This window comes from Canis lupus, chromosome 5 (assembly GCF_003254725.2).
Source record: "Canis lupus dingo isolate Sandy chromosome 5, ASM325472v2, whole genome shotgun sequence".
Taxonomy (NCBI): domain Eukaryota; kingdom Metazoa; phylum Chordata; class Mammalia; order Carnivora; family Canidae; genus Canis; species Canis lupus.
In genome coordinates this window covers 2,035,145-2,061,478 of record NC_064247.1, presented here as the reverse complement: position 1 = coordinate 2,061,478, position 26,334 = coordinate 2,035,145, and the positions used below count along the sequence as shown (strand labels likewise).

Sequence of the window (26,334 nt, the reverse complement as noted above, 5' to 3'; positions counted from 1 at the left end):
AGGGAGCTCACCGGTTCCCTAAACACCCTCTGTTTGGAATAAAGGGCGACGTCTCCCAGCTGCCGTGGGCCCCTCGCATCCCGCCCTCCTCCGGGAGGGGGCCGCGGCAGGCTGCGAGCCCGGCTCTGCTGTTCCCGCACCGGGACGCCCTCCGCCCAGCAACCACGCTAGCAAACCACCTTCAGGGGATGAACTGGCGTGAAGGCGGCATCCCACCAGCAGCTGCAGAGCCCGGGCCGGGCGAGTGGGGGCAGCGGCCCACCGTGGGCCATGTGGGGGTCCCCATGCACTGGGACCCACCGACCCACCTGCAGGTAGAGCTGCAGCAGCCCAGCCAGGCGCACAGACAGTGGGACGCCAGAAGGGGCCCTGGGTCGACAGGAGGGGCCCATCGCGCCATGACTCCCGCGCCGCAGGTGCACACCATTGCCCACCTGGCAGGCCGGGCCTCGGGAGGCCTGGTGGGGCCAGACCTTCGTCCCTGAGGCCCCAGGGAGGCTACTGCAGCCGCTGGGTGGCCACGACGGAAGATGGGATTGTTGTGTGCAGTGGACCCGCGTGTCATTTCCATTTCCTTGTGGAAATGGGTTTCCCCAAAACAGACCGTCCTCTCCTCTACAGAAGGTTTTAGTGGTGACACTGCTGACACCCCCAGGGTTCGGCTGGGAGGACACCCGCAGGCCAGCCGGGGTCCCTATGCGTGCATCTCATCAAATGAGCTCTGACCTGCCCCAAAGGCAGCAAAGTTCCCGGGCCCACGGGGCTCCCGTCTTTTCAGGTGGGAGAGCCACCGGGCGCCTCGACGGTGGAGAGGAGCTTGCCTAGTCCGAGGGAGCTGGGCGGCCTCGGGGCTCCTGTCCTTGGGACCCCTCGCCCGAGTCTGGGTCTTCGCGGGCTTTCTGTTCGGTACTTGCTCTTCCGGGGCTCGTGCGGGGGCCGGGCTCGGGCCCAGTTGCTGGGGCTTCAGCCCGTCATTCGCGGGCCTCACCGGCCGGTGGAGCTGAACAAGCTGCACGGACGGTGGGTGCCCAGGGCGCGGGGAGACGGGGCGCAAGCGAGGACCCCAGCCTTGGGTGCCAGGGGGTCGGCAGCTGTGGACTTGACAACGTAAACTGGGAGACCCGGAATCGGAGAGGCCCCCGCGTACTCAGGCCCTTCCCAGCTCATCAGCCTGCAACGTGGTGGCACCTGGAGCCGGGCCTCCGGGCGGTGGTTCAGTTTAGACAAGGCCTCGGGGGAGGGTGCGGGGCCTCAGGGCGAGGGTTCGGGGGCCTCGGGCGAGGGTGCGGGGGCCTCGCACCTGGAAATGTGCCCACGCCCCACCCCGGAGCTCCGACCCAGGCCTGTGAGAAACAACCACGTGTTTAACCCCCAGGGCGAGGGCCGCCTCCAACAGACCTGGGGACCTAAGTCCAGATGGGACGGCCCGGGCCCCGGGCTGTGTCAGGAGAGCCCCTGTCCCTGGGTGGGGGGGACACGGGGGGCACACTAGAGCTCCTGTCGGCAAATGGGCCTACCCGGTGATCTTTCCTTAGGTGGAAGCTTCTCTCCGCGCCCGCATCCGGTGGAGAGTGATCCTTCCCACTTCCTCGGGGATGTCCCGACCTGCATAGACGGCGCTCAGGCGGCTCCCTGGCCGCTGCGTCCCACCACCTCCGGGAAGCGAACGGCTCCGAGGATCGCAGCTGCCCAGACCTCGCAGCCGAGTCCGCGTCCCTCATCCCTCGGACGCACCTGTGCTGTGAGGCGAGGTCCGCTGAGCTCAGTGAGCGAACCACGGAAGGCAGCGCGCTGCCCGCGGGGACGCACTCGGGGCTCACAGCCCGTCACCTGACTCTTACACGCGGGTGGGCGCACATTTACTTCTTGAGGTGACACATGGCAGCTTCTGTCAGAATCTCCCAGTGAGACTGTGAAAGGATCCTGCTGTGAGTCCTGCTGTGGGGTCCTGCTGTGGGTCCTGCTGTGGATCCTCTTGTGGGGTCCTGCTGTGGGTCCTGCTGTGGATCCTGCTGTGGATCCTGCTGTGGGGTCCTGCTGCGGGTCCTGCTGTGGATCCTGCTGTGGATCCTGCTGTGGGGTCCTGCTGTGGATCCTGCTGTGAGTCCTACTGTAGGTCCTGCTGTGGATCCTCTTGTGGGGTCCTGCTGTGGATCCTGCTGTGGGGTCCTGCTGTGGATCCTGCTGTGGGGTCCTGCTGTGGGATCCTGCTGTGGATCCTGCTGTGGATCCTGCTGTAGGGTCCTGCTATGGGATCTTGCTGTGGATCCTGCTGTGAATCCTGCTGTGGGGCCCTGCTTTGAGCTCTGCCCTCAAAGGGTCATCTGTAGGTCCCTGCCATGGGATTCCTGCTCTGAGGTCCCACTGTGGGGCTCTGTTGTGGATTCCTGCTGTGGGGCCTCTAGGAACCCTCTCAGCCTCAAAGGGAGGCTGAGAAATTTGGACGGCCCAGGTTTTGAAGCATATTTTAATGGTGCTTATCACCCAGTCAAGAATCTCACTTCTAGGAAGAGAAGCTGAGGTTGAAGGATGAGTCTGGATCCAGCCATTAGCATAGCGTGTGAAGTCCCAGACAGTCTCTTACACTCCCACTCACGTCTGAGTCCTTCCCCTGCACACGTCCTACCTACCATCCAGCTGAGCCCACCACTCACCAGCCTCGGACAGCCTTCTGTGCCTTTGCAGACGTCATTCTCTCGGGCTGGAATGTTCTGCTCTGTCCAGCAAAAGTCCTCCCATCGTTCAAGCCCCCCCCGCCCCCACTGGCAGTACAACATCCCCTGGGAGGCACCCCTTAGGGGCCCCAAGGAGTTTGGCTCTGTCCTCTAGGGTCTGCACGTGTGCTTCCGTTTTACTTCTACCACACTGTGCTCAGCTGTTTGCTGGAGCTCATCCCTCGGCTGAGAGCTCCTTGGAACCCAGGGTTATGCCCGTTTGGTCCCGGAAAGGCTAGCATCCGGCACCCAGCACCCAGCACCCAGCACCCAGCACAGTTGCCTTCCGCTTCAGTTCCCAATGCAGCCCCTGGAGGGAGCCCTGCAACTAAATGAGCTCCGCCTGCAGCTTCCCGCGTTGCTTCAGCCCCCAGGAAGCACCAGGTTCTTGGGGCAGGCGGACAGGGCCCCGCGGAGCCGGGGAAGCAGCCGGCAGGCGGGCTCTCGGCCTGTGGAGTCTGAGAGGAGGATCCTCAGGAGGATCCGTGATGCGGCACTGCCTAGAAAGCCCTTCCTCCCTCAGTGCCAGCTCATTCCCTTGGAAGGCGTTTCCAAGTGCGGGGCCCTCGCAGCCTCCTGCCCGCCCTCCCTGCGGGGGAGCCGCCCTCCTGCCCCAGGCTGGCAGCTGCGCAGCTCACCTTCCCAGAGAGCTACGGCTAATCCAGCCAGGCGGGCGGGGGCGGGGGCCGCCTTGCACCTGCGAGCCCCTTGGGGTGCGGGCCCCCCAGCAGCCCTGCACCCCGGCGCTGGGACCCAGCACGGGCTGAGCCAGCCACCCACGTCGCCGCCCCCCGCCGGCCCTGCTCCCGGGGCCTCACCTGCCTGCCCCGGCCCGGCCCACTGACCCAGAAAGCCGTTAAGCCTGCCTGGAGCTGCGCAGCTCATTACAGACCAGGCTTCCATTTTAAAAACAAGGGCTCCAGCCAAAAGCAAAACAGGACCGTGGCCAAGGAATTTAACGACAGCGTGGCCTGGACAGACACCAGCAAGTCAATCGAGCAGATGCCCAAGGGCTGAGCATGGCACAGGGCGGGGACAGCCCACTCCCTCCAAGGCTCTGCTGGTGTCGCCTGGGGATCTGCTCCACTGCTCCCCCCCCCCCCCCAGCGTAGCTGGCCAGGGCCGGGGCCTAATGGACACTTGGGAATCCATAGAGACCTCTCCTGGGCCTGGGGAGGTTCAAGCTTGGCATTTCCTGGCCACACGGCAGGGGAGCAGAGAAACGTAAGAGGACACGGCAGTGGCTTTATGGCATCCTTCCCCCTTCAGGACTTGGAACCCGAGGTGAGCCTTGTGTGAAGGGGCAGGTCGAGCAGCCCTTCGGCCCGCCGCCTGCTGCTTGCCACGCACCCTGGCACACACGCTCATATGCACCAGCGGGGTGGCATGCATGCTCATCAGTGCAGGACTTTCTTTGAGGCTCCTCTTCCACCTCTAATGACAACGGAAAATACTGACAAGCATAGACTTTACCACGAATTAGCCTTGTACCACTATTTTTTGCCAGCTCTGAAGCTCCTCCTTTGGAGAGCACCCTTCTCTGAAGGAATGGTGTTTGCATGTCCCTGTGCACCCTGTCACACTGTCCTGGAGGGGACAGGTCCTGAGCCTGGAGCGACGGCTGGTGCTCTTTTCTCTGTGGCTAACAGCTGTTAGGACGATGGGCATGAGGGTCCCTCTGCTTCGTGGAGAGAGCCTGCCTGGGGGGCAGCTACCCTCTCCCCATTCCTGCTCTGTGCAGGGCAGGCCAAATGGATGCAGAGAGGCAGGGTCCTGATGAGGACACCCGGCACCAGGGCTCCAGGGGTGCCTGCAGCTAGGGGTTGCACCCTCTATTTTGTCAGCCGCTGAGCCAATAAACTCACATTTTATTATTTTTTTTAATTTTTATTTATTTATGATAGTCACACACAGAGAGAGAGAGAGAGAGAGGCAGAGACACAGGCAGAGACACAGGCAGAGGCTCCATGCACCGGGAGCTCGACGTGGGATTCGATCCCGGGTCTCCAAGATCGCGCCCTGGGCCAAAGGCAGACGCCAAACCGCTGCGCCACCCAGGGATCCCTAAACTCACATTTTAAAAAGCTGGATTGACTTACTTGTATTTTTGCCACTTGCAATCCAAAAAGACCTGGTAATGCATTATTAATGGACTCTCTCATGTTCCGGGTGCCCTAGGGAAAATCAGCAGGAACGGGGGCTTGGCATTAGGTGAGATGAGGTCACGTACCCAACTCAGGGGAAGACCAGGCCAGGTGCTCTGGAGATCAGGCTAGAGTCCCACACGGGCTCTGAGTAGCCAGGGCCGTTCATGCCGAGCGTGAGAACATCCCACCCACCCACCCCCCGAACCGCAAGAGTAGTGAAGGAGGGGTTGATGAAATTGGTAGACTTCCTAATCTTAAATGATTCACTCTTTCTTTGGATTCTTATTGTGTAAAAGATTCATTTGGCAATTAATCTTGTACAGCCTTGTGACATCTTTCCCATTGTTGTCTGGGACTGTTATTTTAATCTTTTGTTGCTAATTAACTTTTTGCATGCTCCAGCCTTGTCTCCCTAACTAGAGGCAAATTCTCTGAGTGTGGAGACCTGTCTTGGCTATTTTTAACTGGCTAGCGAAGACCAAATTCCATACTGCATCTAATCACAGAAGAGACCTGGGAAGCAGGCTTCATATTCTCCTGCTACAGACAAGGAGAGTGACGCACGACAACCGCTATGTCAGAGCAGCTAGTAATGTCAGAACCAGGATCCGTACCCGGAAGGTTCCAGTCCGGCCCACCCCACAGATCCTGGCACGCTGCCTGGCTCGGGCGATGCGCTCCATAAACACTGTTTGACTCGTATTCTTGACCATCAATGTTTTAAGATGTAAAATTAAAGTTTGATGAAGGTCAGTTTTCAAATTCAAGTTTTAGTTTCTCATAAATTGGTCTTAAGCTTCAGCAGCGAGACACGGCTGAGACCTAGAGAGCTTCATACCTGGGAGGCAAATATTGACCCGGGCACCTCTTGAGAGAGGCTGAGTTTGAAACTTGAAGCCCTCCATGGTTTCAAATGGAATCGGAGGAGATGGGGCTCTGCTCAGAAGCCCCTGTGGGTGTGGGTAGTTCCCTTCGGGAGCCTAAGGCCGCGGGAGGAAGGCACTTGGCCCAGAGGAAGAAGACCTGGGTGTGAGGGGAGCACTCGCCGAGGCTCCCGGGGCTCCCGCGGCCTTCTCTACAGTGACCGTGAGATCGCCTCCGAGACCAGCGTATTCCTTATAAACGTGACCCCCTCATTTTCCGTTTAAAATGTTGCTATTTCTTTATTAGAACTCGAAACAATAATTCAAGCATCAGTGAGCACCTACCGTGTGATATGCACTTATTATAAGAATCCTAATATTAGAGCAGGTAAGTTCAGGAACACGTATCAGTCCTCTGGCATACACGTCAGTCCTCTGCTCCAAGCTCACCTGTCTTTTCACTACGTTCGGAATGAGAGTAAACCACAGATGGTGCAGGTGAGCAGGCCAAGGCCTTGCTGCTCCCCACGTTCCCAGTGCATCTCCTTTACCTTTGCTTCATGTAACAGCCAGTAAAACAGACTCCTTTTACCCAATGTTCGTGTGTGTCCTTCCTGTTAAAACTCGTTTCCTTCCCGTCTTCCCTCATCCCTGCAACCAAACATACCTCCTGAGTGTGGTATGCACCAGGCATTGTGGCACGTAGTAGGGCTGTTAATCTGCCCGCCTGCCTGCTGCTCCCCCTCATTTCCTCCCAGAAAATGCCTCCTGCACCCAGGTCCCGGCTACTCGGTGTTCTGAGCGGCGGCCCGCTTGCCACTCCCCACCTGACGCGCAGCCCTTGAGCTCCGGGACGGGGCTTTCAGGATCTCTGAGATCCCATCAGTACCCAGCACAGGAGCAGACGTGTTGAAGGGATCTGCAAGGCGTTCGGTACATTGGGCAAGACAAGCCGCACAGAGCAATCGCTAATCATGCGTCGGTGTGCGGCCCACCTACCACGGGGCACGCACCCCTACAGTCGAGGGCCAGAGCTTGAGTTCTTGAGGAGGAGAGGAAACAGCCACACGCAGTGGAGTGGTACATGAGCAAAGAACCACCTCAATGAACACACACACAAAAAAAGCCAAAAAAAACAAAAAACAAAAAACAAAACAAAAAAAAACCCAAAACCAAAAACAGAAAGCTCTGCATGTATCTCAAAGAATTATCAGTAGTTGGGCAAAGACCTAAATAGTTATTCCAGGTTGGCAAGGAAGTAGAAGAGTAAAAAGCCTCTCTGGGTCCTCTTGCAAACCCTACCTGAGAGTGAATTATAGACGTAGAAGGCAACCTAGAGCATGCTCATGTTTATCTAGTTGTATCATTTAATCAGCCTGTCGGTTCATCCAATATCTAGCTCAGCTCCTCCCTGCTGCTGTTAAAATCTCTCCTCCTTTTATTCAGTTCTCAGAGAAAATAGAGGACAGTTAATGATCCCCCCCCCTCACCCCGTACATTTCAGAACATGGTATAAAACAGCACTGGAGAAAGGCTTTTAATAATATATTTCAAATACGCAGATCCAAAGGTGATAATTCAAGTGCAGCTTTAAGGCTTTTCAAATACCTTATTCCATCTGCCTTGCTCTGATGGTTCCTATGAACACATTTTCATTTTCTAAATCTGGAATTAGTAGACTCTACTTGAAAAGAGATATTACAGTCAAACAATGTTCTCAATTCGAGGTGTAATTATTTTTTCCCCATTTTAAAAGCCTAACATAAAATGTGATGTGATTTTTTTTTTTAATTTTGCAAGGGACATCAACTTTTTTTATGTTATTCTATTTTTTTTTTAGCCCCCCTCTGAGCTTCCTACAACTTGGAGAACATTACAAATAGGAAGAGAAATATGGATAAGTCCAATTTCCAATTTGCAATAAAAAAGTCCATTTATTATCTGACAGATACCCTCCTCTTGACTCCATCTGCTTCTTGCAGCCGAAACCTCTGCCACAGGACGTGTGCTTGCCTCTTCATTAGGGAGAGGGAAGATTCTGTGCCGCTCCTTGCACCACTTCTTCCCTCTTCCCCATTCCTGTCCCATAACTGGGCCATGATAGGCTTCCTGTGTGTCTTTGAAGTGCCGCCCTAATGTATCTTGATGAATTAGAACTTTACTATTTTGAGCTTATTCCTGAATCAAAACTCCTCTGGATGCTACACTCAACCCTCAAACCTAAGTATACACTTGAACCTGCCTCAGATGAGATTGCACTTGGAGTCAGACATCAAAAATGTTAGCACTGAGAGGCACATTCGAGGGCATCTGGTTCAAACCTATAATTTAACACAGGATGATCTTACGACCTAAGGAGGTTAAGTGACTGAATGAAGGTCGCGCTGCTGGTTAGCAGAGAGCTCCGCCTAACATCTAGTTGCTGCTTATATTTCTCTTTGACATTTTTATTCCATTTACCAACATTTTCCAAGCTGTGTTTTAAAAATAGCAATTCCCAGAAAGATGTTAATAGAAATTTTAAATGAAAAGGAAAAAAAAAAAGGTTCTGGGCTAAATAAACTTTAAAAATACCAGTTTGACCCAGTAGTTTATAAATTTACTTACCGATTTATTTATTACTGGGCTTCATAGAAAATTTAGAATGTTCTTTTTTTTTTTTGCAACCCCCCCAAAAGAGAGATGGTATACACATTTTTGCCCAACGTATCTGATCACAGGCCTTTCGAAAATTATTTTTGATAAGCATCTATTGCTACATCTCAGACCCTAGTGGCAGAGAACAGTGTTGGGGAGATGCTCCCCTCTACCCCAATGCTGCCGGAGTAAGGCCAGCTTTGTCAGGGGCTCTTCCCCATACTTTATAGCTGAGTGATCTTGCGTGTGCGGATTCTACTCTAGGAACCTGAATTCCCATCTGTAAAATGGGAACTCCCCTATCTTACTAGATCGCTACATGGTACAGGGGAGTAAAATACATAAACTGTGATCATCACATTGGATCTGTGACCGTGCGCAAAGGTATCTACTATATAGCACAACGAAATTAATATATGAAAAAAATGTGTGTGAAGAGAAGATAAGGGTAAGAAAGGAAATACAAGTATACCGGAAGTCGGCCCAAAAATATATTTTAGAGTCTTACACACATGTGAACAGTGGGTGGCAAACTTGACTCTGTGCTATCAAGCTCAGAAAAGAGAAACACACTCTTACTAGATTGACAAGTGGTTGGTAAAGTAAAAGTGAACTCATTTCTCAGAAGAAATACAGCTTTTTTTTTTCTTTTTTCTTTTTCCCTCCAGTACTGACCCATCAGAACACTCCATGGTCATCAACTCTTCAGAACACAGACTCCAAAGTCATGTAGACTCGGGCGTGAGCAACCTCGGCCTCTTCCTCGGTGACATTAGCGAGATCTTCCAACCAGTGGGAAGATGCAAGTGCCCACGGATGGAGCCCCCCACCCACCAAGTGGGAGAATGTGTGCCATTGACAACACCGAGTGAAAGTCACAGCAGGCACTTTCCTCCACAACACCCCTCGCGGGAAAACAACTTTTATCATCTGTTTCTTTTGCCCTTGGTATGCAGTGAGTTAGGTAATAGTATCAAAGAGGATTACAGTAAGAATAATTCGATAATAAGCTAAAACATGCTGTTGTCTTAATTTAATTCGAGGAATGGATTCATTACACAACCTGGAGAAAGAACCCTTTCTGCAGCTGAATTTCAATGGGAGTGGAACAGTAATTAAAAAAAAAAAAAGACAAGGTGGTAGGTTTACTGCCAAACACTAGAAGGCAGGTGGCTCTGTTACCAACACAGAGTGATCCAGATGCTTGAACCACCATTTGAGTGAAGGATAAGGTTGGAACTTTCAGAAAACAGGGATATTAGGTGTTCGGGTCCCTGTATTTTAATATACAAAGCTGAGTGACTATAATTTTATCCCAGAAAGATTTCAAAGCAAGTTATATCAATCATCCATCACAGCAATAAAAAACATCTCCAAAAGTTCTCACAGGAAGGCCAGTCTTAAGTAATGCAGTTTCTGGGTGAACCTGCTGATGTACACTGATCACCAAATGTATCCAAATGTAATAGAAGGATTGGACCCACTATCAAGAGTTGTTGGATGTAAGCCAATTAGATTTTGAAGGACAAGTGCCAAGAAAAAAAAAAGTGAACAGCTAATCTTGAGCCATTCTTTCTGATAATAGTACATGAACAGGACCAAGTGCCTTGCTGTGATCATTGCTACCGTGTGACAAGCATAGATACACACGTAGCATCTGGAAATATGTCAAACAGGCATATATTATGCCAAAAAAGGAATTCTGAGTACATTCTGAGCAACGAATATATTTTAACAACAGTGGTATTATCTCCCCAAGGTGGTTTCTTTGAAGGCAAATTTACCTAATGAGACAAATAAGCTATATTTTTTTTGTAGGAAAACTGATAAGTATTTATCCCATGCTCCTTATTAATTATAAACTTCTTTAGGGCTAAGCATTAATTGTGTTAATTAATGAAGTCACTTAGTTGTTTGGAGATAGTGACTGAGCACAACCAGGTGATAGCAACATTCTCCGTGCTAAAGTTAAAGCAAAAGCCTTCTGACAAGTCTCTGACTCTAAGGGCACATAATCTAGTTGTGGGATTCACAGCTGAATTCATTAAGAAATGAGGAAGAACATGATTAAGCGTTTGATAAATGAAATAAACAATAAGGACTCAATGAAGTTCATACAAATAGGATACAATCGAACGAAAGCGGGGGCTTCAACTAAACCCTAAAAAAAGCCGGATGTGTTACGATTGGGTAGAGACGCTGGATGGGGGTGGAGTGGGGTGGGGTGACTGAAGCAGAAGGAATAGTGTGTAGAAAGCTGTGACTGAGACCTAAAATTTGACATCTACTTTTCATGATTTAATAAAAAGATATTTATTGAGCACATGCCAAGGGCCAGACCTTGTTCCAAGGGTTGGGAATAAAATAATGAGCAGAAGTTGATGAGATCTCTATTCTTATGGAGCTTAACATTCTTTTTTCTTTTTCTTAAGGTTTTATTTATTTATTCATGAGAGACACAGAGAGAGGCAGAGACACAGGCAGAGGGAGAAGCAGGCTCCATGCGGGGAGCCTGATGCAGGACTGGATCCCAGGACCCCAGGGTCACGCCCTGAGCAGAAGGCAGAGGTTCAACCACTGAGCCACCCAGGTGGCCCTAGGTCCTGTTCAGTTATTAATTAATTAATTAATTAAAAATATTTTATGTATTTATTCATGAGAGACACACAGAGAGAGGCAGAGACACACGCAGAGGGAGAAGCAGGCTCCATGCGGGGAGACTGATGCAGGACTGGATCCCAGGACCCCGGGGTCACGCCCTGAGCAGAAGGCAGAAGTTCAACCACTGAGCCACCCAGGCGTCCCCTGTGGAGCTTACATTCTAATGGGAAACACAATAGTCCTCAAAACAATCACCCATATAAATTGGCAAGAGCTCCCTCTTTGACTAAAATTTTAGTCAAAATTTCTCTGCGATGTCTTCTTGACTAGGTCTCATCCCTGGCCCTGCCCTTGGCCTGCTGAGGCAGTGTGTCAAGAACTCCCCAACCTTGATATCTAATTTGCCTCCTCTTCCTCTAACCTTATACTTTCACCAAGTTCCTCGCAGTCATTTTCAATCTACTTGTTGGCCGCAAATCTCCACTCGTTCTGGTCAGAGGTGAGTTCGGTCTCCCCCCTCTGCTCTAATAGTATTGACTCTCACTGCAATTGTCTTGAAAGAAGTATTTTTTGCTATTTCTAACAAATATCTGGTGTAATTTTTCTCTCCAGCAAAATGTAAAACTATAACCATGAGTTATCTTGTGAAGAAGAGATACCCAAGGCCGTGATACCATAGGAGGAGAACCAAGAAAGGACACACAGAGAAAATAAATATTCAATTGCATGTGGCGATGGGTTGTACTTAGGTTGGTGAGAAACTGTGGGAAGAGCACTGCAGTCAGAGGAAGCAGTGGAAGTACCGGTCCTGTGTTGAAGTCTGGAGAACCAGGAGAGAGACGGCACTGGTGACAGCAAGGGAAGTGGTGGGCGGGTGGAAGCCATAAGCACCTCAGACTCGGTGTATCCAAATAGGAGCTCAGTGTCTTTCTGCCCTAAATCTGGCCTCTCCTTTCCATTTGCTATTCTGCAGGCCTTATCACGTCTGCCTCACTACTATCTCTTCATCGCTATTGCTCTTCATAGTTCAGATTACCATTGTATTACATGAGTGATAAGATTCTCTTAGGCCACTCTGCGTGCTCCTCCCTACATCCTATCCTTTATACTCTCACTTTTTAAGTAACTTTGATTATATCGTTTTCCTGATTTAAATCCTTGAACGGAGCCCACCACCTATAACCATCATCCAACCAGTCACACCTCATAACAGGCATTTCAAGGGGTGCATTCTCCTGCTAAGATTCCTTCATGTCCACTGGGCCTAACTGGCCCTATACATAGCCCTAATAAACTGCCCGGAAGTTTCCAAAGACAGAAAGCTCACTCAGGTTTATGTACTTTCGTAAATGATGCTCATTTTGTTTGGGATATCGTCACTTACAACATACCTCCTTCCTGTCCAGGTGTTTGTGCTCCCATGTGTGCACATACACGCACACACCGTAGATTTTAGCATTCAGCTCACTTCCCACATAAATCATGACCCTCCCTACCTCCCCATGCAGCCCCCCCAAGTTAGGCACTCTTGTCTATACGTTCATCTTTTTGCTTTTCTCTAATATAACTCTCAACACACAACTTTAACTAATTTGAGAATAGGGATTTAATTTTGCTATCTTTACATGCCCAGATTCTAAAATAATTATAATGGATAATCCTTAGCATTTCTCATTTGATAACAATCCTTTGCGCTCTGGGATGGACCTCGGATACACAGTTGTATGATCCTTGTGCCCAGGTGTGTACTATGTGAGTCTGCCAGCTAGCCCTATTAACTGGTGCGGGGGTGGACATCTACAACCAGGTGGACAAAACCGAAACCTTCCCTGAAACTTTTGGACTGAGAACCACAGAGAATGGGAACCAATCTTATCCTTTCCGTGCAGAGGAGTTTAGTCTACAACATAAAATTTAAAAAGAAATCTACTTATAGGAAGGAGCAAAGGGAAGAAAAAGTGAGAGAGTGAAGGAGAGAGAGAGAGAGAGAGAGAGAGGAGAGAAGATGAATTATGGAAACCTCACTTGAATTCGTAATGTCCATTATCTCTGAGTCCTAGCTCCACACTTTCCAAACCCACAGTTTGCTTATCAGAGATATCTGGTGTTCTTCTAATAAATCCCATTATTTTCCTAAGATAGTTTGACTGGATTCTGTAACCTGCAACCAAAATCTTTGATGAATGCATAGTAACTGTAATGACTATAATTTATTAATCACCTGTTATGCATCCAGCACAACCTTCAGTAATTTACGGTTTGAATCCTATTTAATTTTCACAATGATCTATGAGATTGTTATTATTCTCAGGAAATGATGGGCCTGAATTCAAACACAATTCCATCTGTCTTAAAAGCCAATAACAAGCAAGTAGTATCCATGCATTAAAAATAGCTTTTAAAAAATACAGATTTACTGGAGTAGAGGGCTTATTTCCAGGAAAAGTGGCAGACCAATACTGATTAGGGTCTTTTATGCCAAAGTTAGGAATCTACACTTAACTTTCTTAATGACCACCATTAGAGCTCTTGAATGTGGTGGTCAAAGGACTCAATGAAAATGCTATCCTGCATTAATTTCAGTCAGTTCAATTCACCTAAAAAAAATAGACAAATCTTAATTTTTCTCTTATAGGAAATATAAAATTAAGTCAAAGTCAAGAATAGAGTGGATAAATAAGTCCAGGGGCTACATTGGCCAGGTGATCTTCATTTCTGCAAGTTGTGATCTTCCGAGTGCTAGAAATTGGGAGCCCTTGTGTGTTTAGATACCAGCCTTATTTTAATAACATTATTCTACTTGCCTGGATCTGCGCTAAACTGTTTCTGAAAAAAAAAAATATAGGTGTGGCTATAATTACCTACCTGTACTGAGAGATATGAGAATAGCTGCTAATTACTTTGCTTTTGAGGCTTTTAGATCAAAGTTTCTTTAGACAGAGAAGTGGTTTTTGTTTCCATCTAGAAGGCTAGTTACAAGAGAAGAGAAAGCACCCATGCAACAATGAATGCATTTGGTCAAAGTCTGTTTGCTTATAGGTCAGATTTACCAGACAAGGTTTAGGATGCTGAAAACTCCAGAAAAAAAAAAAAAATTGCAAGGCTAGGGGCAAATGTTCAGACATTACTTTCAAGTCTCCAACCCATGATAATTCCCTGAAAGAGCCCAAGGCAACCTCTACAAATCACTGTCCTTTGTTAGCTCTTTGCAATACTCCCCTTAGAATGACCTACAGCAGGTGACACAGGGCGTTATTAACGCTTCTACACTCAAGTCACTCAGAAGAACATTTTGAGTTTTTATCTTATTAGTAGACAATAATCTGCTACTTCTGTAAAGATGCAAGGGTCTGGATGAACGCTCAAATCACCAGAACTAAGGACGATTTCTTGTTTATTCAAGGAATAGCAGGAGAGAGCAAGACGGTACCAAATGACAACTTATTAGGGACTCAATGTCTGGAATGAACTATATGCTTACACATTAAAACACCTGCCTTAAAGTTCTCTTGAGATGCTGGAAATGAGTTAGCCGCAGCAGGGTCTTGAAGCATGTATCTAGCAGATGTTTGAGCCTGGGAAGGAGATTTCATGAAAACATGAATATAAAGAGAGTATTGGGATATAACATTAAATTTTCACCTTAGTGATGCTGGGCATTCAAATACCAGCAGCTCTGTGCAGATATTTCATCTGGTTGCTGGTATTTAGTACAAAGCTCAATTATGTATGCACCAACACCAATGCAGCCTGTCATATACTATATCTCCAAGGGAGAATCAACGTTGTTATTAGATATTGGAGATCTACACATTACCGTTGTGTCAAAGTTCAACATTGGGACACAGTCTATCTAGGTGTTCTATTGGTGCCAAGCAGTATCTCACTGTATCAATATATAATGAGCTGTATGCATTTCCTCATCTGGTGAGTAAGAGGTTTTCTAGCCATATATTCTCCTAAAACAACTCTCTTGGCCTGATTTGCTGAGGCTAAAGTGATTTTAATGTAAATGCTTTTTGTGCCTGCACATCTGTTTCTGGCCAGGGGAAATAGGGCAGAAGAAAGACCATGGGACCTAAGAAGGCAAAGAGAAGGAGGGAGATCATCTCAGAACTGGCTCATGGGGAGGAATTAGAGGGAACCCATGATATTTATATCATTAATGTCTTGAAAATCACCTAATAATTAATAGGCATTTTTAGGGCAAGAATAAGTGAACAGTTGTGTGGTGAAGGAAGGACTTAATAGCTTCAGAGCAGAATTCAGAAAGCTTATCTGTTTATGGATCTGACCCTTACCCTGAGTCTTCTAAGGTAGAGACAAGTTCACAGTTTACTTCCTAGATCCAAGTGAGAAGAGAAAATAAATGTATGTGGCATGGGAATGAAAAAGATTTAATTAGTAACTACTGATGCAGTGGCCTTGAGTCATAGACACAAAGGCTAGCCCATTCCATCAAAGCTCAGAGAATTGTTCAGAGCACGAGAAAGCTCTGAAGTATGCATTATATGGAGAAGTACATGCCCCACGACGAAACCAACTTTGATTTTGAATATCCAAGGTGAACGCCTTCATGATGGAAAATCTGAAATCTCACTAAATGAGATAGGTGTATGAGCCATGAACTATGAAGCCGGAGTAAAGCCCAGGTGCCATATCAAGTTCTAAGCAGATAGCCAGCATCCCCTCTCTGGGGGTTAGAAGAGAGTTTGGTCAGTGGCTACTGGGGAAAGCGTCCCTGTAAAATTGCCTTAATCATTGTCATGAACTTTTCATCCTAGATACAAAAATAAGGACATAACGCAAATCATCGCTATGTCTAAAATTAATAATAAAACTACAACACTACTTTATTCTAATAGTGATCTGAGGATTTCTATTTTGAGGCAGACATTTTTTGTTTATGCTTCTGTTTATGCTAATATCGGGTAATTGTGAAACTATAGTTTTATGACCTATTCCACTTTGATCTACTTTACACATCTATTGTTTTTCACACAGATTTCTCAAGAAAACGGAGGGTCTTTTGTTTATAGAAGGGAAAATGTGGTCAACAAAATCCACATTGTATTTTGAGATTGAGTCAAGAACACATGTTTCCACATAAAAAATTGCACCCTATACGGGGAAACCTAAAGATCAATTGGCTTTGCAATGTTTGCATTCAATTTCCCCAACTTGCAGCAGACTTTGTGCGAGTGGGGATCAAAGGAGAAGAGCCAGGTAGGGAGGTGTGGATTAGAATAAAACAAAATGTGATGGGGAAAAATTACAAGATGAAAAAGGCTTTCATTCATACAATGGGACATAATTTTGTGGTAGATGTTTTTTAAGCTTGTATTGTATCACGCAGTGTTCCTTTGCAAGATTTCATGTGTTGTTGTGTTAAAATGAATTTCATTTTGTCCCAATCAATGAATCTCCCCACTTGCTATTACCTACAGCCTTCTCTAGCAGCCAGGGTTCTGGCTATCCTCCAGTAATAGGCTGGCATTAAAGTAAGTAAAGTTACTGGTGTCTGTCCAAATGTTCAATCGAGGTAGCCGGAAAATGTCACCTAGACCCAGATAATTTTTAAATTTCTTTTTCTCTTTTCTCTCTCTGTCTCTCTCTCTTTCTCTCTCCCCGTGCTCTGAAATTACCTCCAGTTTATTTGTCTGGCTAGAGGTTAATGGAACACTAATGATGTTAATGAGCCTTTCACAGTGCAAGTTTTTTCAAGAAAGAGATATAATAGCTGTTTTCCTTCCCTTTTAATCTTTTTCATCATTCAAGAGTTACAGGCTGAGACAATTAGCAACTTGTGCAGCTCTGTCTCCCTGCTCAGTCACAGCCCAGTGGGGCAAAAAGCAGGAGCCCATTAGATAGCTTCACATGTCCACAGGTGAGATCTTGTGGATGGATGCAACATGCTGCTTCTTGCCAGAAGGCATAATGCTATTCAGGGAGAAAGGAGGGAAATTAGCAATCTGTTGATGAAGCTTTTCCATGGCAGGCTGGCAGCAGGAGCTGTCCAACGTACTGAAGAGTCATCATAAATTCTTCCCCTTTCCTTTCATTAGACAGAGGGCTGGGCCTGCCTGAGAGCCACAAACCTCAAGGAGCTCACAGTCTAGCTCACCAAAGCCTCTAAATGTTTAGTTACTTAGTGTAAATGTATTCTAACCTCATAGGATCCTGGCAAAAGGGAGAAATGTTCATAAAACAAATTCTTTAGCAATACTCACCAATTTCTCGGGCATTTGTCCATTTGGTGGCAGTTTGGCATTCTCCCTCCCTATGCTTTGGAAAGTATACATCCTAGATACATATGGTAATTAAAATATGTTCTCATAATGCTGCTAAGATGGAAAAACATTGAAATTAAAACATGTCCAAGATTTGAACTAATCTTGATTCTGACTCAGCTGGTGTTAGGTTTTATTTCTGGTGAAAAGGGCCTATAAATGCCTTCAGCAAATGCTTCAAGAAAAAATTCAGAGCACTCAAGGGAGAGGGTTGAAGAATGTGACATTTCACTTTTCTTCAGATTGTTGATTTCTTTTGTATCTAAAAGTGGATTTTAATTAAATGAAACATGGTTCACAACCAAGCTATAGAGAAAAATATTAAAGACCCAAATCAAAATCAGGAACTGTGGGAATAATTTTCCTATAAAGGTCAACCTCAGTCAGAATTCAGCCATTAATGCCAGCTAACCCAAGAGGTAATGTAAAGCAAAATATTAATAGGCCAAAACAATTTTGAACAAATTATATGCTATAGGTATATAATGGGTTGTTAGACACATTAAGAATTTTCTATGTGTCTTTAAACTTTATGGTTTAGAGATATGGCTTAGAGATATGGTTTAGGAAAAACAATCAAGGTTGCCTGTCCACCTACTACATGTGTTCAATCAACTTTGTGCTTCATGAGGTGGTAACTAAAAGTGAAATTCCCCTTACAGCTAAAATATAGGGGGAAATGCATACGTGAAATCTTTAGGAAAGCAATTAACCATGTAACTGTGGTTCTGACTAAAAGCACAAATTTCAAGGCAGAGAGAAAGTTTTACTCAGACTAAACGTAGATGCTGAGAGTTTCATTGATGAGGTCATGAAGGATAAGTAAGATTTGTGTAACTGAATGGTACAAAAAGGGATTTCCAGGCTCAGGAAATGAAGAAAAGATGTGGATATGTATAATCATTGGTGATACATGCATGTCAGAGCCATTGTTTAGTTTCAGTGGACAGATATATTGAAATGAGCAGAAACCAAGAGTAAGGAGATCTCCTGAGGGATAGCTGCCAAAATTCAGGAATAGATATAAAATAGAGACGGAAACAATGTGAATGTTAAGACACATTCTGAATGAAAAGACTTGATGACAGATTTGATTTAGTAGAAGAAAAAGAAGAACGACTCAAAGAGGATTTGGAGCTTTTTTAGCCAGGGCAGCCGGAATTATTGGGTCATAAATAGAAAAAGAATGGTTTTGTAGAAAAATCATGCCCAGTGGCACTATTTTCAAATAACAATATTTTATCTAGATCCAACATGGCTCTTGCTAAACTGAGCTATTTTAATGTTTTAAATTCCTCATTTTCTCAAACAGTTGCTCTACTTGCTAAATAGCACATGTACCCTCTTACACCAGTTTAATGATAGTTTTACCAACTTACATCAGACAAAAAAACTCACTGGTGAAAAAGACATTTTGTGCACTGTGTAGCTGTGTATCTTTACCGACATTTGTTCATACCGTCTTTTCGAGGCTGCAGGTTTCTGGAACACAAGCATTGCGCCCATTTTGCAAAATCTGCCATAGTCTGTAGAGCACCATGCAGATACATAAATGCAGACTTTCTGCAAGAAATGATGATGGCAACTAGAAATAGTCTCAAAGAATTTATCAAATGCTTTAGATGGTAAAATCAGAGCTAAAGCTTTTATGCACATCACATCCTTGTTTTCTAAAGAAATAACGAACCCCCCAGCAGTGTAAGGAACTACATAATTGTGTATATGGGGCTGCAGTGCTTATAGCAATGTGCTCCATCCAGATGGCAAATGGGATGATGGTAAAGCCAGGATGAGGAAGCAACTAATGATACTTCAAATAGCAAACCGCAAAGCAAATGTAAGCACAAATGACATATCCAGGACCAGACAATGGAGCACATGTCAAAGTCAGCTGCTTGGGATGGGGGAGGAGGAGACAAAAATAAAAAGTAAATATACACTACATAAACATAAATACAAATGCATGATACTACTTCAAAAGCACTCTGTGCTTTTCGGATCGGTCATCGTTCCCCACCCTTGCCTCCAAGCCTCCTTTGGCCTAACCTCACTCAACACGAAAGAGACTATCAACCACCTACTGCACTAGAGGAAGAGATGGGCTCTTTATCAAATTGCCCCACAGAGAAGACTCTCCCCAAAACAGTTACCTTTAACTCAGGTACTGAAATTGTCGGTGATATATTCCAGTCCCAGGCATCCGGCATCCGCCTTTTGGAAATGGTGGGAAACAAGGCCAAGGGTCTGTAGGTAAATATTGCCTGGATCAAGACCGAAAACTCTCTCTGACATCAAGAGATGTTTCCTCCGATCAAGAGGAGGCGTGCAAATGGCATCCACCCCATGGTAAAATTGTGGCCACTTTTGGTGTAGTACACAAATGACCCTATAGCTACATAGGAATGCCAACGTATGTGCGAGTAAGTTATTAACCAGAATTTGCAAGGATTGAAGACTTCTGCTTGCGTTTTTATTAGACGGTGTGTATCTGCATTTAAAGCTGTTGCTCTCTGATAAGAGGGAGGGAGGGAGCCTTTCAAAATTGCCCAGATGGATGCTGAGATAATACTTTTGAAAAAGACAAAATGCCCTCCCTGATTTATAGACCCATTGCTGTCCTTGTCAGTGCCTCTGGAACTCCCGATACAGGCTGTAAGAAGAAACTTCTCATCACAAATGAATACTTCTGGCTCCAACCTATTTATCCAGACAACCTGTCAGCCTAACAGAACCAGATTTTTTTGTTGACACGGACAAGACAGCAATACAATAACGAGAACTTCTTTTCTTCGTCGTTTTTGTTCACCTTTCCCTCTTCATAGTCACAGATGCTTTGTCTTAATGGTAATAAAGAGCCTCGGTGACTCAGTTTCCAGTTCCCTGTTATCACGTCTTTCACTGACTGCTTATTTACGACTGACTGCCACGAGGTGCTTTCAGGAAAAGATGCCATTATAGCAGAATGATGCTCTCTTGACACTGAAGATTGGAATCTACACAAATGTTCTGTAACAACTCATTTTAATGTTTGCCTACTTGTCTTAATTTATTTTTTATTTCTGATTCTCAATGTACTTGAGACAGAGGGAGGTTTGCTTCAGCTCAGGGAGACATGCCACAAATCTAGCTGAGACCACAGATGGTGTGGGTTGGGTTGACTACCTCTTTTTCAGGCTTGGAGTGGCTATTGGTATGCAGCACACAACCCCACATGCTCATCAAGATTGTTAAAGGAAAGGGTTCAGGACTCACAAAGCACAGCAGCCAAATTATTCTTGTTTATAGCAGGAGAGGGTTCACTTTAGATCAAGACAGGAGTATATTAACAAAGAAATAAGCCTTGAAAAGTACTTTTTTTTTCCTTTTAATTTCAGAGTAAAGGCTGGCATACATTTGCTGATCAGTGTCAAGGTATATTTTCAGATTGGGCCAACAGACAAATTTTCTCTGAATTAGAATGCAACTCTATTTCTAGACTCAGTCCTTAGAAAGTTGTTGGTCTTCTAAGTGGCCATATATTACTAAGTTATAGAATTAAAGGTACACAGACAGTTGGCTATCTATTTACTTGGTGGAGCTATTGTTAGATCTTTGGTCTAAGAAGACGTATTAAAAATTGAGTCTTTCCTAATAAAATTACAGTCAACAATTCATTATATTTCAAGGAAGAAAGATCCTTGTAGCCTACTATCAATGCACAAAACCCCCTCTACTCTACTATGTAGAGGGAGTTAAAATGTTCTGCACTAGAGCTTTCCAGTAGAGTAACTGTGGTTTTTTTTGTTTGTTTGTTTGTTTTTGTTTTTGTTTTTGTTTTTGTTTTTTGGAGAAAGAGAAAGAGCATATAACCTGGGGTGGGTGACTCAGTGGAGAGGCTGAAGCAGAGGGAGAGAGAGAATCTCAAGCAAGTTCCATGCTCAGCACAGAGCCCAACATGGGGCTCAATTTCACAACCTTGAGATCATGACCTGAACCAAAATTGAGAGTCAGACTCTTAACTGGCTGAGCCAGCCAGGCACCCCAATCCAGTGGGGTAAAATGGAAATGTTGGTGTTATAGCAAAGAAGTCACTTTATACATATGACTGGCTCTTCCATAATGAGCCTATACTGAGCGTCTGCCTGCTTTCCTCTGATTACCGTCTTCTATGTATTGAATACAAATGTACCCACTTCACTAGATTTTAAGTCCTTTGAGACAAAGAGCGAATTTAATTAATCTCCATATTCTCTTGTTATCAAAGGCAGCACTTTGCAAGCTATAGGTGATCAAAAATATGTGTTAAGTACACAACGAAACACATTCCACTAAATATACCAGACGGGGAAAGTCTCACTGAGTGTTTCCTACATGTGTATCTTTGCATGCAGGAAGTCTCGTGGTTTTCCTGCTTTAGGCCCTTTCCAAGCTTCCAGGCCTCAGGAAGACTCACATCCAAGCCGACTGCTTTAGAAGGCTGCAACTTGCCTGCTCTTTTCTCTGACTTCTGGTTGCTCTTCCTATCTTCTATCTGGGTTAATTGGTTTTCTTTAGCTCACAAAATTTCCCTTCTGTGTTCTCTAGTCAAATCCTTATCGCTCACCTTTGAGCCCCTAAAGAGTGCTCTTTGTTAGTACAACTAGTAAATTGACCTTGGCATTGCCCCAAAACTTATCCGTGACTTTGCCCCACCAGGAAACATTGTTGAACACTAGATTATCAGATCCCAAGAGAGATGAATCATTGTGTTTGAAAATGGGAAAGTAAGTTAGAATTTATATCATCCAATCCAATTTTGCAACTGAAGAAAGTGAAACAGAAATAGAAAGCAAATAGAATGCATGGAACTTAACCTCAGGAAGCCTGTGGCCCAGTGGTTCTCAACCAAGGGCGTTTTTGCCCTCCACAGAGCATGTGGCAATGTCTGGAGATACCTCTGATTGGCACAACTTGGGCAGGAGGTACTGCTGCCCTCTAGTAAGTAGAGGCTGGAGAGGCAAAACATTCTGTAGCGCACAGGATAGCCCACACATGTAAAGAATTATTAGGTCCAAGAAGTCAATAGTTCAAAGGTGGAAAAATCCCATTCTAGTCTATTAAGGTACAGAAGGCCCACAGACAAGGATACAATGAAAAAGGTACAATTTACATTTTGGGTTCTGGAGTACATTCTCCCCAAAGCAGGAACTTCAAGATAATGGGTGTCCTACGTGGTGAAGATTATGTGACTCTGCTTCAATAGTAATGAGTCAATGTGATACCAAAAAACCTCATATTCATCAGGTCCAGAAAAGACATGGCCTCCAGAGTCTTGTCTCAGCCTGGTGTTCCCACAGCATGAGTTTTGTGCATTGTTAGGTCACTCGGGTCCTGAATAAGTAGCAGATGTGGCAGGTCTTTGTGAGTGATCTTACATTTGCTTTGAGACCATGAACTGAGTTCCCAAATCAGGGAAGGAAGTATAGTGTTTGGTGTTTTGAAACAGGTTTCAACCTTAAAGTTAAGGGGTGTGGCTCCTCAGCTCTGCTGTAGGGTTTTTGTTTGTTTGTTTGTTTGTTTGTTTGTTTTTTTACATTACCTAGAGCAACCTATGTCTTCTGCATTCTAGGATTCAGGTTCCTCTTCATCTGCTCCATGTGATGGTGACCTTGCACTTCAAGGGTAGAAGTTTCCAGCTCCGATAATCTATAGGGCTATTTTTCCTCACCCAACACCTCTCTCTTACCTCTGAGAGCCAGATGGGAAGTAAGCTGTGTAACAGCATTTCCCTTTACGAACTGGGAACTAGCAGCAGTACTAAGTGAGGAGGGCAGAGGTGGTGTGGAACACAGAAACCAACTGGGGAAAATCTGGTGCAGCGGTTGAGATCATGGACTCTGAAGTCATATTAGGACAACGTTTTGACTCTTGCCATTTATTAACTCTATGCTCTCAAGCTGTTATTTAACTTTTCTACATCCCAGTTCCCTCATGTATGAGGTGGGAATAATAATAATAACACCAAGTCACGTGGTTCTTGGTAGGAAAATCTGATATATATGCAAAAAGTGTTGAAGACAACCCCACCTGGGGCACCTGGGTGACTCAGTAGGTTAAGTGTCTGCCTTTGGCTCAGGTCATGATCTCAGTGTCCTGAGACTGAGCCCCTCATCAGGCTCCCTGCTTCGCAAGGAGTCTGCTTCTCTCTCTCCCTCTGCCCCTCCCCCTGTGACTTCTCTCTCTCTTTCCCTCTCTCTCAAATAAATAAGTAAAATATTAAAAAAAAAAGAAAAAGAAAAAGATAAAAAAGACAGCCCCCAGTAAGGAGCTAAGTAAATGAGACCAGCCATTGTGATTTGGTTTCTGAGTCAATGTTTAGGAATATTATTTTCATCCTCTAAGTCAGTCTGATATGTGAAAAAAGAGTACGCTGAACATGGTTTTGGGTAACATATTTAATTCCATGTGAGGAAGGAAAAAACACACAAAAGAGTCTTGGGCCATTTACAATATAATAGTAAAAAGCAAATCCTTTACTGGCGCTAGCTGGTTCCTCTGTCTATTCTGGTTGCATATGTCCCTTCATGGCGATGTAGATGGAAGCTCGAGTGTCCCTGAGCAAATAGTGATCCCTTTCTTTTGCTTATGGCTGGGGAGAGAGGCTTTCCAAGGTCATACTCCCTCTGCCCCCATCGTCCATGAGCTCACTGGGTGCGCTCCTCAGTGCTAGTTGGTGCAAGCCTTCTTGGATACCAGCTCTGTCGTCCGCCCTATTGGTTTCAAAGCTCCGTGACACAGTAATGCACTATTTAACACCCAGGAGGGATGTGTTTCACTTGGTTGATTCTTTCATCATCTCTGCCCATCTGGAGCCCCCTTTAAACTCATGGAGCACCACCTGTCTAGGCAAACAATGAACTTGGGTGACTTTTCTTTCCTAAGCGGGCAGGGCCCCCACAAAACACAGTTAGTGCCAGGAAAGGTTTTTTTTGTTTGTTTGTTTGTTTGTTTCTGTTTTCATTTTTTTTTTTTTTTTGGAAGGGGGCTGGGGGATGAGCTGATCCTTCATAGTTGATATTGGTCCTATCATTGCCTAGGGAATTACACTGATATTTGATTAGATTCCCACCTGTGATTGACACCTGCTAATAACCTGCAAGATGGGTAGAGGATGCTTATATTGTCAGCCAGAGTTATCTATGACTTTATTTTTCATCAGCTTTGTCACTCAAGGGCAGCAGTGAAGGATATTATTTTTTTTCTTAAGATGTTGTTATAGATCTACAGACACTGGACTGGGGAAATTGTCCTGTACACCCACCTTCATGCTGGTTCTTAGGAAATATATTGCCAAGCTTGTGCATAATATTCAAATAATGCATTTATGCACTTTCATTACCCTGGTTTTGATATGGTGATAGACAGCTTGGTGACAAACCTATTTATTCCTTATATTAATCCTGAGAGTATGGGTTCATCCAAGTCTTTTTTTTTTTTTTAATTAGACTTTGTACTTTATAAGAATTTTGAATAGGACTCAGACTTTTCGAAGTTCAAGTTTATTTACTTTTGGTCAAAAAAGAAAAATAAGTTGTTAAAAGAAACAACATATCTTGGAAGTCCTAGTCGAATATAAATACATAAAAATGAATGTCGATCTTAAAAATCAGTTACTATGATACTGAATGTATAACAGAAAGTTAAGAAGTAATTAATAAAAAGTACATCTAGATTAATCTTGTTTTTCCCCATATCAGGATATCTTCAAACAATTTTCTGGACATGGGTAAAAAGAGCTGCCCTTTACATTTTTTATTTTTTCAGAGGAAAAAAATGACATTGGATTTTTTTTTTTAGAATGACAAGTGTCCTAATAGCAGACCTGAGACAACAGATATTTGCCTCATATTTTTTGGATAGGTCCACGTCCCCAGGTTTAGCAAGTCTTGGCTGAGGGAGAGATAAATTGCATCTTTCTCTTCAGTAGCATCTGCATCCCTGTCTGTGAAATAGAGTCAGGAGAAGTGTAAGGATCTCTGTGAGCCTGGCGCAAGCCAGTGAAAGGACGCTTAGGAGCTCATTTATTACACAAGATTCAAGAAGAGATGGTCACCCTCCTGCCCTTTGGGGGATGTCACTAGGTCTGCTCAGCCAGCAGCCTCCGAAGGAAGACGCTGAGACGTATGTTGTCCCTCGCTCCACCCAGATCTGGGCAGTTCCTGGTATTTATAATTCCCACCTGTGATGGATCTGCAATTACGGTATATATGTGCCCCTTCCACCTTCTAGCTCTCTCAGCTAACTTGAAAATAAACCAAATGTATTTTTAAATGCCTTATCGAAAGTCCAATGACAGTGGTGAGTCTTCTCTCTGTCACCACGTGGAAACAAAGGCTTTTTTACTCTATATGCTCAGAGCTAAACTGCATGGGTATAAAACAATTATTTTTCCAGCTCTTTCCCTTTGCTTTATTTTGTTATCTGTTTTGCCATTTTTCCATGGTTTGGTTTTGTCTTTTTGAATTACTCTTTAAGGGGAATGGAGATTTTTCAGAAATGCAATTCATTAATACAAAACAAAACACTTCCAAATCAATCAAAGTGGTCGCTCTCTCTTTTATTTCCCTAGAGCACGGTTTCAGGCCTGAGGATCTTGAAACTTGAACAAGAGAGGGAGCAACAAGGAAGAAGAAGAGAAAAATACCAGAATTGCTTTCATTCTTATACTAGTTTCATGCATGGAGAAGTATTCAATTCTTTCCAAACCATTAAGGGATACGTACGTCAGATTTTATCGTACCCAGGAAACTAATGCTCAGAGGTCACACAGAGCTAGACAGACATACACCTAGATTTTCTGATTCAAAGTCCACTGCTCTTTTCACAATAGAATGGAAACATAGCTCAAGAAGAAGCAGGAAACTTGACGCTGAAGCCAAATGCTGGCAAGAGCTAACTGATTTCCTGTTCTGTGAAAGGATAAGGCAATTTTACTAATGACTAAGGCCTGAAGAATAAACCAGTCCTAAAGAAATTTTAGGATTTTTCTTAGTTGCCCCTCCATAGATAAGGAAGCCTTTATGCCTCTCTCCCCAAGAGCGTGAAGAAGGCAGCTCATTTTTAT

General features: G+C 45.1%; 1 protein-coding gene and 1 long non-coding RNA gene across 2 annotated transcripts in view; one reads left to right on the top strand and one right to left on the bottom strand.

Moving 5' to 3' along the window:
• OPCML (opioid binding protein/cell adhesion molecule like) overlaps window positions 1-26,334 on the bottom strand; it is a 1,085,315-nt gene that overhangs the window by 677,507 nt on the left and 381,474 nt on the right. The window lies entirely within an intron of this gene.
• On the top strand, window positions 3,113-10,738 carry LOC125755071 (uncharacterized). Its single transcript, XR_007410581.1, has 2 exons — window positions 3,113-3,998; window positions 9,030-10,738. It is a non-coding gene; the product is annotated as an uncharacterized LOC125755071 (long non-coding RNA).